We start from the raw sequence: 13,606 nt of genomic DNA, 5'->3' as shown, positions 1-13,606 counted from the left end.
CGCTAGTTCTTTTTCTTATGGACAGTGATGGAGGCGACATTTTTGTTTGATTTACACGGGCGTGTCTGCCCCTACACAGGACTCCTTGCATTCACACTAATTGTTCTACCATTTCCTTTGCCTGGAATCCTTACCGGAGTCAGCTCAGGCAGGCAGAAGGACCAATTCTGCAGACAGTTTCATGTGTCCGTATTTCACAGAACCACAACGCTTTCCTCTTCTCCATACTGCAAGAGCAGCAGGTGCCATCCTATAGCCCACCCTGCCACAAAAAAACTGAGCGGATTGCTGTGCCTTCATCAGCAAGCCCCAAGCAAGCAGCAAGGCATAGAGGTTGTTACTGTGTGAAAATCGCAAAGCTAATTTTATGCGACTATATGATCTTGCACAGCCAAACGCCTGTTCTGCCCTTCTCCAGCAGGCTTCAGTGCCTTTGAAAGTTACAACAGAAGTGGAAATACTTATTTTTAACGTAATACATAACATATGAGTAACACCTACTTTTAACGTAAATACACGCATTCCTTTCCTCTAGAGCCGACCCTGTGATAGACACAAAAATGTTTCTGCAAAAATTGAAACGGGTAAACTCAATCTCAGCCTGCCTCAAAATTAGATAGCCGCGACATTTTTCAACCCTCCGCTAACTTCCCCTTCTCAGTTCAAGCCCTGATGGCACTTTTCCTGCCAGTCCAGGAGGTCCCGCCTTGCGCTCCGGAAGGAAATCTGAACCCTGAGTGGAGGTCAAGTCGGCCAAGATGGCGGCGCCCATGAATCCTGGCTAATGAAGGGCAGAACGGGAGCTGGGTAGCGGACGTTCCTCTGTGTCTGCACCCGTCTCGGGCTTTTGCAGGCACCAATAAAGAGGGAGCGTGAACAACTGTTCTTGTTCTTTCGGTGGATGGCCTGAGTCGCTAAGAGGATAATGGTGGCTTTATACTACAGCAGTCCTTATACTTTTTGATAGGTAAAGTTTATGCCGAGGGGAGGGTTCGTGGTTTAAAGTATCGCGGAAAGAAACGTCTTCTTGACCCCCTCCCCACTTTTCGCTTCTTTTATTTTCCCCCTTCCCCTTTTTAGTTTTGAGACCGCGGGAAGCTTGTAAACGAGGCATGATGAGAGAAGAGCCATTTCTTTGCTTCCCCGTTATTGCTTGTATTTTGTTGGGAGACTATTCATGTTGTTTAATAACAATGTTGTTGATAGACATTCATATGCATAGTGTTTTATGGGGATGGGAAGCTTTAGGTCCCAGCCCTGAGAAATTTTCAATCCGACATTTTAGGGAAAGACAAGAGGAAAGGTGAAGAATATGTGCACAGTTTCACTTGCTTAAACTTAATTTTCAGTAGGGGGTGTTGACAAAAGTAGGCTTTGAGGAAGGATTTAAAGAAAGAGATAAGAATGATACAGATGTTCTGGTTGAAGAAATTCTAATGGTATGGAGCAGTAAAGGAAAAATGATGGAATCATTTAAGAGGTGAAATCTTTGCAAAGGTGTACTAAAACGAATGCCAAGAGTGCCCATTTGGAACCATGAGAGATGCCTGAAGGTCCATTGGATATAATGGGAGCCAGGAATACCAATTGACTTGCATGGACTGCATTGAAATACATGGCAGTATGCAGAAATGGCAACTTTAATGTAGGAGGGATCTTGAGAAAACCTGCCTTAGGGCTGGAATAATAGCTTCTATAATAGAATTATGGTCTCTGGGCCTACAATGAAAGTCTCCAGAGTGCAATGATTTTCCCTTGGAGTAGAATAAAAGTATCCTGGAATAGAATTGATAGCCCCCCCAGTGGAATGATGGACCTCTGGGACTAGTATAAACGTTCTGAGACTGAAATAATCACCCCCACGTGGAATGATGGTACCTGGGTCAAGATAAACTGCACTGGGTCTGGACCAATGCTCCCTCTAAGCTGTGGAGTCTTGTGAGCAAAAATTCTACTTTGTGAACTACTGGCATTAAAGTTGTGAGTGAGCGATTTGGCTAATGCATAAATTAGTTTGCTTTGGAGCCATGCTTCCTGAGCTAAGACAAAAATGTGTGAGCAGGAAGCTAAAAAAAACTGTGAGCTAGCTCACATTAACTCAGGTTAGAGGGAACACTGGTCTGGACTAACAACCCCCAGAGTAGAGTGATGGATGCTGGGACTGGCATAAACGTTCTGGGACTGGTGCCTGGGACTAGTGCCTGAACCAGAACTTTTGCTGAGATGACCAAGAGAAAGGGCTCTGCTCTTGCTGTGTTGCGAAGGGTGAACAGAAGTGACTTAACAATTGACTGAGTGGTGTATTGCTGCTGTGGTGGGAGGGAGAAGGTGAAGAAGTCACAATATGTGGGTAGATGGAGACACATTTGCAGAAATACTCTAGTGAAGTCAAGCCAGTATGACGAGCAAAGCAAGGAAAGAGTCAAAGATGTAGCCAGAAATGTCCACAGGATGAATCGTGTGTTGTCAGATGGTATAAAAAGTATAAAGCAAGGTGAAATACCATAGGATTTAAGGACCCGTGGATAGTTTGTAGAAATAGAATAGCAGAAGGGTGTGAAGAAATCCTTAAACTTTGTGGAGTGAGAAATGTAGAGGAATGAGGAGAACCAGCCAAAGACACAAGTGTGGAAACATAAGATATAACATGAAGGAAATCAAGCAGCAGAGTGATAAATAGGCAGTAGGGTTGTCAAAGAGAATGGGACCTCTAAACCAGGCACTGAAAAGATTTTGGTGAGTGAAACTTCAGTGGCACTCAAGGAGCAGAAGCCAGATTGCACGGAGTGAAGAGGAATTAGAAGAATGTTCATATACTTTGAGTAAGCAAGAGTTTAGGCGAAAGGTTAAAAACAGAAATTGCTGTTGTCGGATTGCTATCTATAGTATCAGTAGTACATGGCAGTACCCTTGCTCTACTAAGTTTATAGCTTGCACTTCCAATCAACAACAACCTAACCCATCATATTGCATTAGTTTTTTGCTACTGGGAATAGGTGCAATCCCTGCCCTGTAGATTTCCCTATTCAAAATTGAAACCAAGGAGTGAATTAATGAGCTATCTCTCATTAGAAGTAGCCAAGCAAATTGGTATGGTACACATGCCAAACTGTCTGCTTTTCTGTGTTATTTCCGGTATTATCCTATAGTTGCCATAGTATTTAAAGTTGCCATGATATTTAAAGGTTTTTTTGTGTTGTTGCTGAGCACTGCCCCATTGATACTTTGCAAAGTATTACTAGAGATGGGGGTATATGCAATAACTTGACTAAGTACTCTAAACAGGGTAATACTATTGTATTTCATAATAGCTCAACATTGCTAATTTTTGACAACATGGAAAACTGCTAAGAGTCCTTCCTTGAGAGATCAGCATATTACCTTCCTTCCTGCCTTCCTTCCTGCCTTCCGTCCTCTTTTTATCAGATAGTGTTTGCAAATAACATCTTTTACTTAATGGTAGTTAATCACATGCAAACAGATTTTCTCATTTTCCTTTAAAAAGCAAGAGTAATAAATTTATATTTTGAAAGGAAATTCAGACAGCATTTATAACCTGATTCTGAGTAGAGCTCATTGTACCAACGCCTTTTGAAATCAGTAGAATCAGTCTGTTAGACACAGGTTCTCTGCCATATGGGATAATAGCATTTATCAAAATCACAGTACACAGCAAATGACCTCTCATTTCTCTGTTAAAACCATAATTTTATGGCACTTGTCTGGTCACCCTTTATACTGATGTGGCTCAAGTGGTTAAGACGCTGAACTGCAGGCTGTGGAAGGTCGGTAGTTCAGCAGTTTGAGACCCGAGTGTGCCGCATGACGGAGTGAGCTCCCGTCTCTAGTTCCAGCTCCAGCCAACCTAGCAGTTCGAAAGCAAGAAATTGCAAGTAGATAAATAGGTACCACTTTGGTGGGAAGGTAACAGCGTTCCGTGCGCCTTGGTGTTTAGTCATGCCGGCCACATGACCACGGAAATGTCTTCGGACAGCTCTGGCTCTTCAGCTTTGAAATGGAGATGAGCACCGCAACCCTAGAGTTGGATTCGACTGGCTTTCGAGCAAGGGAAACTTTACCTTTACTTTTTAAGTCTGTCTGTAGGAGGGCTATAATCAATGTGTGTATATGCAGAGGGGTGGAGAGAGTTGACTTCGAATCTATAAGTGAATTCATAGTTGCAGCGGTTAAAACAGGAGTAGGAAAGCGGCAATTGAAATTAGTAGGTGATGCTGCAACAAGTATTGCAGTTTTTGCTTTGGATGTCTCTTATCTTTTTAAAGGCACCTGTGTTTAAAATGTCTGTCACCAGATTCTCCTCCCCCCCAGTTCCAGCATAGATCAGTTTCTGTTCCAGCCAAATACATGTGTTTTTTTCAGTAGAATGTATGTCTTGTATAAAAAAGAGTAATGCATATCACTAGATGTGGTTTTTCTAAGTAATTCACTGTGCAGTTCTAAGTAGAGTTGCATCAATCTTTCTAAATCTGTGTTTAGGATTGTACTGTTGGTCAGTGGTATGAAAAATTCATGTTAAACAAAACGGCTTGTTCCAGACACAAAAGCCAGTTTTTTTAGAGAGTCTTCTTTACAACTGTGGTATATCGACTTGAGGAACTAAAACACGTACACCAGTCTCATAAACATTGCTTCACTGTTTTCCTTTGTTGTCATGAGAGTTTTACTGTGACAATTAAAAATGAAGTTTTATGGTTGTCTTATAGCTAGTAGTGTTAAACTCTCCATGCTACTTTTATGGGCAATACCTACTTTTAAGTAAATATTCCATCTTGTTGATGCTCATCTAGTTATAAACAGTTTTATAGCCAATGGCAGTAGCAGGAGTGTAAGAGATTAGCTTGATGGGTTGTTTGGCAGGAAACCTTGAACAACTTCCTGTAAGATTTTGCAAACATCATGTCTCCCTTACTTTCCTATACTTTGTCTTGCTGCATATCTACGTGTCAATACTTGGTTTACTTTTCATCCTAACTGTAAATAAATTTAGTCATTATCTTTTCTCTTTTGTAGGAACTTTTCTCCCGTACCTTCAGGAAAAAGCCATGCAACAAGTGCCATGCAAATTTGCATGTTTGTTCAGGTTCACCAAAGCAAGAGGAGTTACATTTCAACAGTTAAACTTCCTCAAGCGAATGGTAAGCTAATGAAATGCTAGCACCAAGAGACAAAGCCTTTGTTGAAAAAGTTTTCCTCATACTTTTCACTATAAAGAGGAAGAGCTGGTTTTTATACTCTGCTCTTCACTACCCGAAGGAGTCTCAGAGTGGCTTATAATTGCCTTCCCTTCCTCTCCCCACAACAGACACCCTGTGAGATAAATAGGGCTGAGAGAGTTCTGAGAGAACTGTGACTGACCCAAGGTTACCCAGCTGGCTTCAGGTGGAGGAGTGGGGAATCAAACCCAGTTCTTGAGATTAGGGTCCACCTCTCTTAACCACTACACCACATTGGCTCTAAAGCTGTCCTAGTGAGCACAGGGGAAGCATTCTTCCTCTAGTCACTTATGTTGTTTTAATTCTGGCTAAAGCTATGTTTCTGTTCGGGTGTGCACATGAAGATCTTGGGCAAACTGCTTTTTCCATATAGTTTAATAGGGACAGGCCATATATATTTATTTAGCTTTGTGCATTTAGAGCTTTATCTTCGATAGAAATAATTGCAGGTCAGAGAACAGGAACTTTTCCAACTACATATCATCACAAGATTAAAAAAAACCTTTAAAAACAGAAAAAAAGAACAAGGGAAAACTAAATAAGATTTTTTTAAAAAAAAAGAAAAAGAAAAAAGACATAAGGATGAGACAAAAATATAACAGCTATAAGCCCCAACGTGCTGGCACTTTCCAGCTCTCCCATTGGCTGTGCTGTGCTTTCTATCAGCCATTGGCCCATCAACTGCCACTCAAGAGTACTCGTGTGCCATTGGCTGGGTGCTGGGTCCGCTCCTCTACCCTGCCCACTGCCAGCCTGGATACTCTTCCCTGACAGAATAACCTTCCAAAACGGCTGTCTTTCCTGACAAAGACGCTTCTACTTCTGCTTGGCTCCTCTGTGACAGACTGGCTACTGAGATGGACCACTGGCTGTCAAACCGTTCTCTTCTCCTCCTGCCGTGGGGCTAACATTTCCCTCATTGGCTGTTGCTAGGCAACCAAGCTTGGTTCTGTCAGTGAAAAGGCAAAGGCCTTGGTGGGAGACTCATTGGCTGCCAGCTCCAGGTAGGGAAATTCCTGGAGATTTTGTGGTGGAGTCCATGGAAGAAGAGAAGAGATTAGATTTATACTCCACCCTTCACTTGGAGTCCCAGAGCGGCTTACAAACTCCTTTCCCTTCCCCTCCCCACAACAGACACCCTGTGAGGTAGGTGGGGTGAGAGAGCTCTTTCCAGAACTGCCCTTTCAAGGACAGCTCTGACAAAACTATGGCTTACCCAAGGTCATCTAGCAGCTGCAAGGGGAGGAGTGGGGAATCAAACTCGGTTCCCCCAGATTAGAGTCCGTGCATTTAACCACTACACCAAACTGGCCAGAGTTTGGGGAGGGGAGAGGCCTCAGCTGAATAGAATGCCATAGACTCCACCCTCCATAGCAGTTATTTTGTCCTGGGGAATCATTGCTGCCAATCTCCAGGGAGGGCTTGAAATCACTCAGAATTAAAAGTATTCTCCAGATGGCAGTGTTCAGTTCCCCTGGAGAAAACAGCTGCTTTGCAGGGTGGAATCTTTGTCATTATACCCTGCTGAGGTCATTTCCCTCCTGCTTGGGAAGACTACTTTTCCTAGATAGAGGCTGCAGGTGGGGGGGGGGGAGATGGAAAGTTTAATTCAGAGGGACAGATAAAGGTAGGTTGATGGTTGGCTGGGAAGGAGGTAGGGTTGCCACCACCAGGTTGGGAAATTCCTGGAGATTTTAGGGGTGGAGCCTGGAGAGGGTGGGTTTTGAGGAGGGGTGGGCCCTCAGACAGGTACAATGCCATAGACTCTACCCAACAAAAGAGCCATTTATTCCTGGGAAGTCATTGTTGCCAATCTCCAGGGGAGGGCTGGAGATAACTCAGAATTACAGCTGCTCTTCTGACGGCAGAGATCAGTTCCCTGGAAGAAAATGGTAAGTTCTGTGTCACTATACCTGTTGAGGTCACCACATCAAATTGATGCTGAGTGCCCAAGGCTAGGGCACATAGCCACCCTCTTTGTAGAGCTCGTTGTATTTATTTCCACAACGGTCCTTATTCCTAGTCTCCAGGTAAGTTTCTATAAATGATTTCCAAATTTCTAAAAGCAAGTCCATACTCAGTTGCCATCTATATGCCATGTGTTCAAACGTTGATAGAGTTCTAACGTCCTCAATCCGTTGATCTACCAGAGGTGGGCTTTTATCTTCTCAGCATTGCAATAACAAATGATAACAAGATGATAAATGATATGATTTTGTGGTATCCTGTTCTCAAGATGTATGAATGAATGGTATTGTAGCTATTTGTATGTAGTACCATATAATATATATTTAATATGGAATGTTGGTACCGTTGCAAAAATATGGGCATTTTATAGAAATACCGAACAATGTTACATTGAGGCTGAAAGTACAACAAAGCAATAGTGTCTTGTGGAACTTTAAAAAGGTTCCACTACAATAAATCTTTTATGATGACAAATAATTAAGAAGCAGTTTAGGACAGAAAGTCCTAAATGTCTAACAATCTCAATACTATTGTTACTTGAACCCTGTATACCAGTGATGGTGAACCTTTTAGAGACCAAGTGCCCAAACTGCAACCCAAAACCCACTTTTTTATTGTAAAGTGCCAACACGGCAATTTAACCTGAATACTGAGGTTTTAGTTTAGAAAAAACAACTCATACATTAACATATTTTGTCTTAAAAGAAAAACACAATAACTGAGCTTTCAATGATACAAACAACTTTTTATTGAAAGGTAAAAGTTTGCATTTGGCATGCTTTTGAACAATTAATGTGATTTTTGCTGTTGTATGCATGCTGATAATTTGTCTAACCTTGGCTCATACTTTGTAAGTTTGAGAGCAACACATGCAGCACTCAGGTCATCTGTTAGTCTGTTTTTGGTGTCAGATTTGATATAATTCAAAGCTGAAAACAGCTGCTCACAAGCATAAGATGATCCAAACAAAGTAAGGAAACCAATCCCAAGTGCTTTCATTGACTTAAAATTATTTGGCAGAGAATTCCACACTTTAAGGATTTCGTTTTCAGAACTAACTGTGCTGTCCTTTGTCATCCCTTATATCTTTTCAAGTGTTTCCATTTGAAGCTACGCAAGGTTGGCCCTGGTTAGTACTTGGATGGGGGACTGCCAAGGAAGTCCAGGGTTGCTACGCAGAGGCACTCTAACTACTATTTATTTATTTATTTGATTTATACCCCACCCTCCCCACCAAAGCAGGCTCAGTGCAGTTTACATAAAAAATTAAAACAGATAAAAACAGAGCAAATATAAAACCAGTCATAAAGTGCTAGTGTACAATATTATGTGACGATGGTGGAACATTGGTAACAAATCAATCATATTGCAATATTTGAAGAAGTGAACAGTGACTCGTGAAAGCTCATCCCCTGCCAAAAATTTAATCTTTAAGGTGCCAATGGACTCTTGCTCTTTTCCTCTGCTACAGATACACTAATACAGCTACCCATCTTGATCTATGAGCATAGAAAGGAACTGGATTATTTATGCTCTTGATTGATATTCTAGTTTTCATCCCTGGGGTTTACGGAGGCACCCCCATTACTGCCACCTAATAGGGATGCCAGCCTCTCAGGCATCAGCCCCAAATCTCCAGGCATTTCTGAACCTGGAGTTGGCAACCCTACTTCCAGGGCAACTGATCGGTGTAGTCTGGAGGTCAGTAGCAATTCCAGGAGAACTCCAAGCCCTACCTGGAGGTTGGCAACCCTATTAACTGGCATTGAAATAAACGGTGCATATGATGGGGTGGGGACCTTTCTGCATCTGACTTCTCAGGGCTGTATACATTGCTAACATGTGCAAGCGCGAGAGAGCAGGTTTATGAATAGAGTTTCCTTTTCCTCTTCTTTTTCGTGCAAGGGGAGGTCCTGAAGACTCTTACTGAACCTGCCCTCAGCCACTTGCTGCTCTCCCAGCTACGAGTTACCCAGCACAGTGCCTTCTTGCTCTGCTTTTAAAGAGCCACAACAGTTTGGAGATGGTGGCTTGCAAAGGGAGGGGAAAAACCACCCCAGCTGGAGCTGACTTTTGCAATTGTAAAAGGTCGGGGGACGGGATGGGTTTTGCAGCCCCTATTATGTGCGCACTTTCTTTTCCTGCCTCCCTCTCTGCAGCCCCTTCGCCCTGGTTTCCACTTTTGGGCTCTCACTCCCTCTCTAATTAAAGGCCACGTTCCTCTGACCCAGCTGTTTTCCGTAGGTCTGATGTTTTGTTTGTGAGCGTTTCACTTTTCCTGAGCACTGAGAAAGCGTTAACAACTCAAAGGCAGCTGCCAAAAGGGTGTTAGTTTTCTTTTTTCTTTTCAAGATGCATCTGAATGGAGTGCAAGAGTACAAGAGGCGGCCTCTCTCCCTCCTCCTAATTAGAGTGCCACTTATCATTTCTGACTTGGAAAGCTCCCCCCACACACACACACTATGGGCTGATATGGGGTCACCTGGAACTAAACAAATAACTTCCTCTCATCCTTCTTCCTTAGTTCATAAACCTGCTCTCTCGCGCTTGCACATGTTAGGCAATGCATACAGCCCTGAGAAGTCAGATGCATTTTTGAAAAGCCAGGTACTGTAGGGGGGGAGGAGGGGGGGAGGAGAGACTGGGAGCAACCATCCCTCGCCGCCCCTCCTGCCGTAGAGCTGGCACTGGCCCTGCATACATAGGTGCACTGGGTCTCTGGGCTGCACACACGCAGCTTCTCCCGCCTGATGTCAGGCCAGGGGCAGGCAGCCGCTCCTGCTGAGGCTTCCCCCTTAACCCGCGCTGTAGGGGGAAAGAGAAGCAGCAACAGCAAGCGGGAGGAGGAGCCTGAAAGCACTGCCTCAATCCTCCAGAAACGAAGTGGCCAGCCATGAGTTTCGTCAGGGCGCGCTGTCGGTAGGTGCACTTCATTGGAAACAGAGGGGGGCATAGTCCATGGAATTCGCCTCCCAAAGGCCTGGTAGGAGGCCTCCCTTGCCCTTTGCTGAAGGCACCGACCTGATTGCAGCAGGGCTTTTGGTGAGAGAGGGGAGGGGCGGGGCTGGAACTTTGGCAAACTCTGTGCTGGGACAACGGCACGCATGCCCACAGAGAGGGCTCTGAGTGCCAGTTCTGGCACGCATGCCATAGGTTCTCCACCACTGCTGTATACTTACCAAGCCCTAGATGTATGCAGCAAAGTGTGACTGCAGAGAACTTGTGGTGCTTTCTTCCCTCCTGCTGCAGCCCAATAAATGTCCATAATTTCTACTTCTGTTTGGGGACCTTTGTGAATAGCATAGCTGAGGCAAAGTAGGGTCTGCAGTAGGAGGGGTGATATAATCAAAAAGTACTCTCCATTAGCCAAGTAAACTGCTTATCCACTGGCAAAGGGCAGCAATTGGATACGACTCCCAAGATTTTCTTGTGATGTCACAGTCTCAGGTTCATATGTTCACACCATTTTATTGCTGGCCATTTGGATACATCCATATAGGTATAAGATGTGTGAGTGGCTTCATTCATGGGTCACATAGCTGAAACGAACCTTCAAGTTTAGGGCGAGTATAACTCTGAGTGCTGGATACTGGAGGGAACAATAGCGAATGGCTTTCCTCTTATAAGGGTCTCAGACATCTCACTGTCCACTATTGGAAACAAATGGTTGGATTGAATGGATCTCGGTCTAATCCATTAGGCTGCTGGGCAGAGCAATCCTGTGTTGTGGCAGCTGCGGGTGTTGGGCAATGAACTGCTCACGGAGGAGGTAGGTTGCATCCCATAGGGGGAAGGATGCTGGCCATATGGATGACTGTGGCTCTGGCTGCCCACCACTTTTGTGAACACTGTCCCCTTTTCCTGCAGGGACAGGCCAGCTGCAGGCAGGATGGTGCCCCCCTTTTGCCTTTACCTGCCATGCATGTGGTGCACCACATGCAGTTGCTACCGGAGCTCCACTGGGTGGCACAACAATGGTGGAGGAGGTGTCACGCCTGCTGGTACTGGGCTCAACTTCAGCACTCTGTCTTTTGGACAGCACCTGCCTCAGTTGGCTTTCCCTAGACAGAGCTGCCATCCAGGCCCTGTGAGGAGCTTGGGACAGCCCTCCAGGGCCACGTTCCTGCTCCCCGTGCCATCCCCATCTTGTGGAAAATCCTATTCTCCCCAAGGTTCCTGGCCACCAGATCCTTCCAGGGGGCTGTCACAGGGGTGCTTGAGGTGTCACAGTCCTCTGCTAGTTGCTGCCTACACAGCTTTCTGAATGCCATGCTTGCGCACCTCCAGGAGCATGTGCGCTTCCCCACTGAAGAGGGCAACCTTGTGCCCGTCAGGGCAGGGTTTGCTGCATTTGGCAGATTCCTCAAAGTGGCGGGGCTGTGGACTGCACCCATGTAGCCCTTATGGTGGGCTACCACTTCTACAGCCTGAATGTTAAGGCCTCTTGTGACCACCAGGGCATCTTTATGGACCTCGTGGCCAAGTTCCCAGGCAGTGTCTGTGACGCCCAGATCTTTGCTGCATCTGGCGTCAATCCCTTGTTGGCCACCTGGCCATAGGGCAAAAGATGGCTCCTGGGTTAGTATGATGGGCATGGCTGGGTGGACATAGAGCAGAGGACAACACCCCTGAAGCCTCATGTACTATTCCCTCTTGGTGACCGAGGGTATCTTCTGCTGCTGTATTTGCTGATGCCGCATCCCAAAGATAACCCACCGGACTGTGCAGCCTACAACCAAGCTCACCAACAAACACACATGATCATCAAGTGGGCATTTGGCCCGCTGAAGATGCGATTCTGATGCCTCCATCACGCAGGGGGCCGCAGAGCTGTGCAGACTTTGGCAGCGCTGAAGCTGTTAGCAGTTTGCGCTATGCCATGCTGCAGTGCCTCCCTATGGAGCATCTGTGGGCCGGGGTACAAGACCCCATGCTATCACCGGAGGCTTCTGCGAAGCAGGACCTTAGGGGGGCATCTCCAGTGGAAGCGTGTGGAGGCACACATCTGGCACCAGAGAAATACCAATGGTGGTGCTGCCAGTTGGGGGGCCTCTCCTCCCCTCAGCCCAGATGAGGAATGACAGACCTGCCTGTGGCCCACCCATAATGCCTGAACCCCACCATGGTGTGTGGAGGTGCCACCAGCCCCATGTTGTTGTTGTTATTAATATTTATGAATTGCCCCACCCCTGCTAACTGCAGGGCTCTGGGCAATGTACAACCACAGTTAAAACAAGATAAAATCTGTTAAAACATTAGTACAACAATAAAGACAATCAGGTGGTTGATGGTGGCACGAACACGGAATCACCTCCCGGACGCTCCGGGGGTGTTTCCGTGCTCCGGCGAATGGAGGGGGGGAGCTGGCTCGTAGACCCCCCCAGGAGCCTGGGGGAGGGCACCTGGCCAAGGAGCTTGGAGGGGGTAGCCGCTTCCATGGCGGTATGCCATGGAATTGAGGCTCCCTCTCGCTCCAGTGGTCCGTTCTGCTGAGAGACCGAATGGTAAAAGTGAAGCTGGCCGGGACAAGCTTGGGAGATCAAGCGCAAAAAACGATGAAGGAAAAGGGGTCGCAAGACCAGCTATGAACGTGAGTCAACCCAGAATCGAATTTTAAACAGAAAGACGCTCCCCTTCCAACGCGGCGAGAGTAAAGCGGGCGGGGGAGGGATGCCTCCCATGCGCACGAACTGAGAAGTAAAAAGGGAGGGGAGCGGGAAAAAAATGAAAGCGCGATTGCCCAAAAGTACTCACCCATCGTGCGATACAGATAAGCACATATTCAGAGACTTTTTAACTTTTGCGAAAAGTAAACAAGTGGAGAAAAGATGGTGGGCAAGAGGGACAAGGACAGAGAGACTGCTAAAAGCTAAACCAGAGTCCCCGAGACCGGAAACGACCAGTGAGACTACGAAGGCTATGACTGAGATCATGCGCCCTCTGCTGGAACAGCTCAATGTTTTTAAAGAACAGATGATGGCAGTGACGGCAAACATCACAGCACAGCAAAAAGAGCTTGCAACGGTTACAACAAACATCACTGCCCAGCAAACGCAAATAACGGACTTGATCCAAGTAATGAAGCAGGATGCAGAAAAAGTAAAGGAAATGGCAGTGACAACGCAGAAAGTGAAAAAGAAAGTGAAAAATTTGGAAAAGAAAACTCATTCTTTGGAAGATCAGATGCTACAAGTTCAAATGGATAAAGCCAATATGGTCCTTCGCTTCCAGGGAGTGCCAGAAAATAAAGGGGAGAATCTTAAAGAACTTATGAGTGATTTACTTGCCCCAGTGACAGAGATAAAAGCGGATTTATTGCTCAACGACATGGATGTGGCCTATAGGTCATATTCAGGATATATAAAGAAGAACAATCTGCCTGGGGAAATAGTGGTAAGATTCTC

At 45.6% G+C, this 13,606-nt stretch overlaps 1 protein-coding gene across 1 annotated transcript in view; it reads left to right on the top strand.

Annotated features, from left to right (window-relative positions):
• The first annotated feature begins 749 nt into the window (after positions 1-749).
• LOC107120210 (protoheme IX farnesyltransferase, mitochondrial-like) overlaps positions 750-13,606 on the top strand; it is a 19,874-nt gene continuing 7,017 nt past the window's right edge. Inside the window, exons 1-2 of the mRNA XM_015422855.1 lie at positions 750-967; positions 5,032-5,156. The gene's annotated coding sequence lies outside the window, so the exon portion shown is untranslated. The remainder of the gene's footprint in view (positions 968-5,031; positions 5,157-13,606) is intronic.

The sequence above is a fragment of the Gekko japonicus genome, unplaced genomic scaffold (genome assembly GCF_001447785.1).
Source record: "Gekko japonicus isolate JY-2015 unplaced genomic scaffold, Gekko_japonicus_V1.1 scaffold6297, whole genome shotgun sequence".
NCBI lineage: Eukaryota > Metazoa > Chordata > Lepidosauria > Squamata > Gekkonidae > Gekko > Gekko japonicus.
The sequence above is the reverse complement of the archived record's forward strand: the minus strand, read 5'-3'. Positions and strand labels throughout refer to the sequence as shown.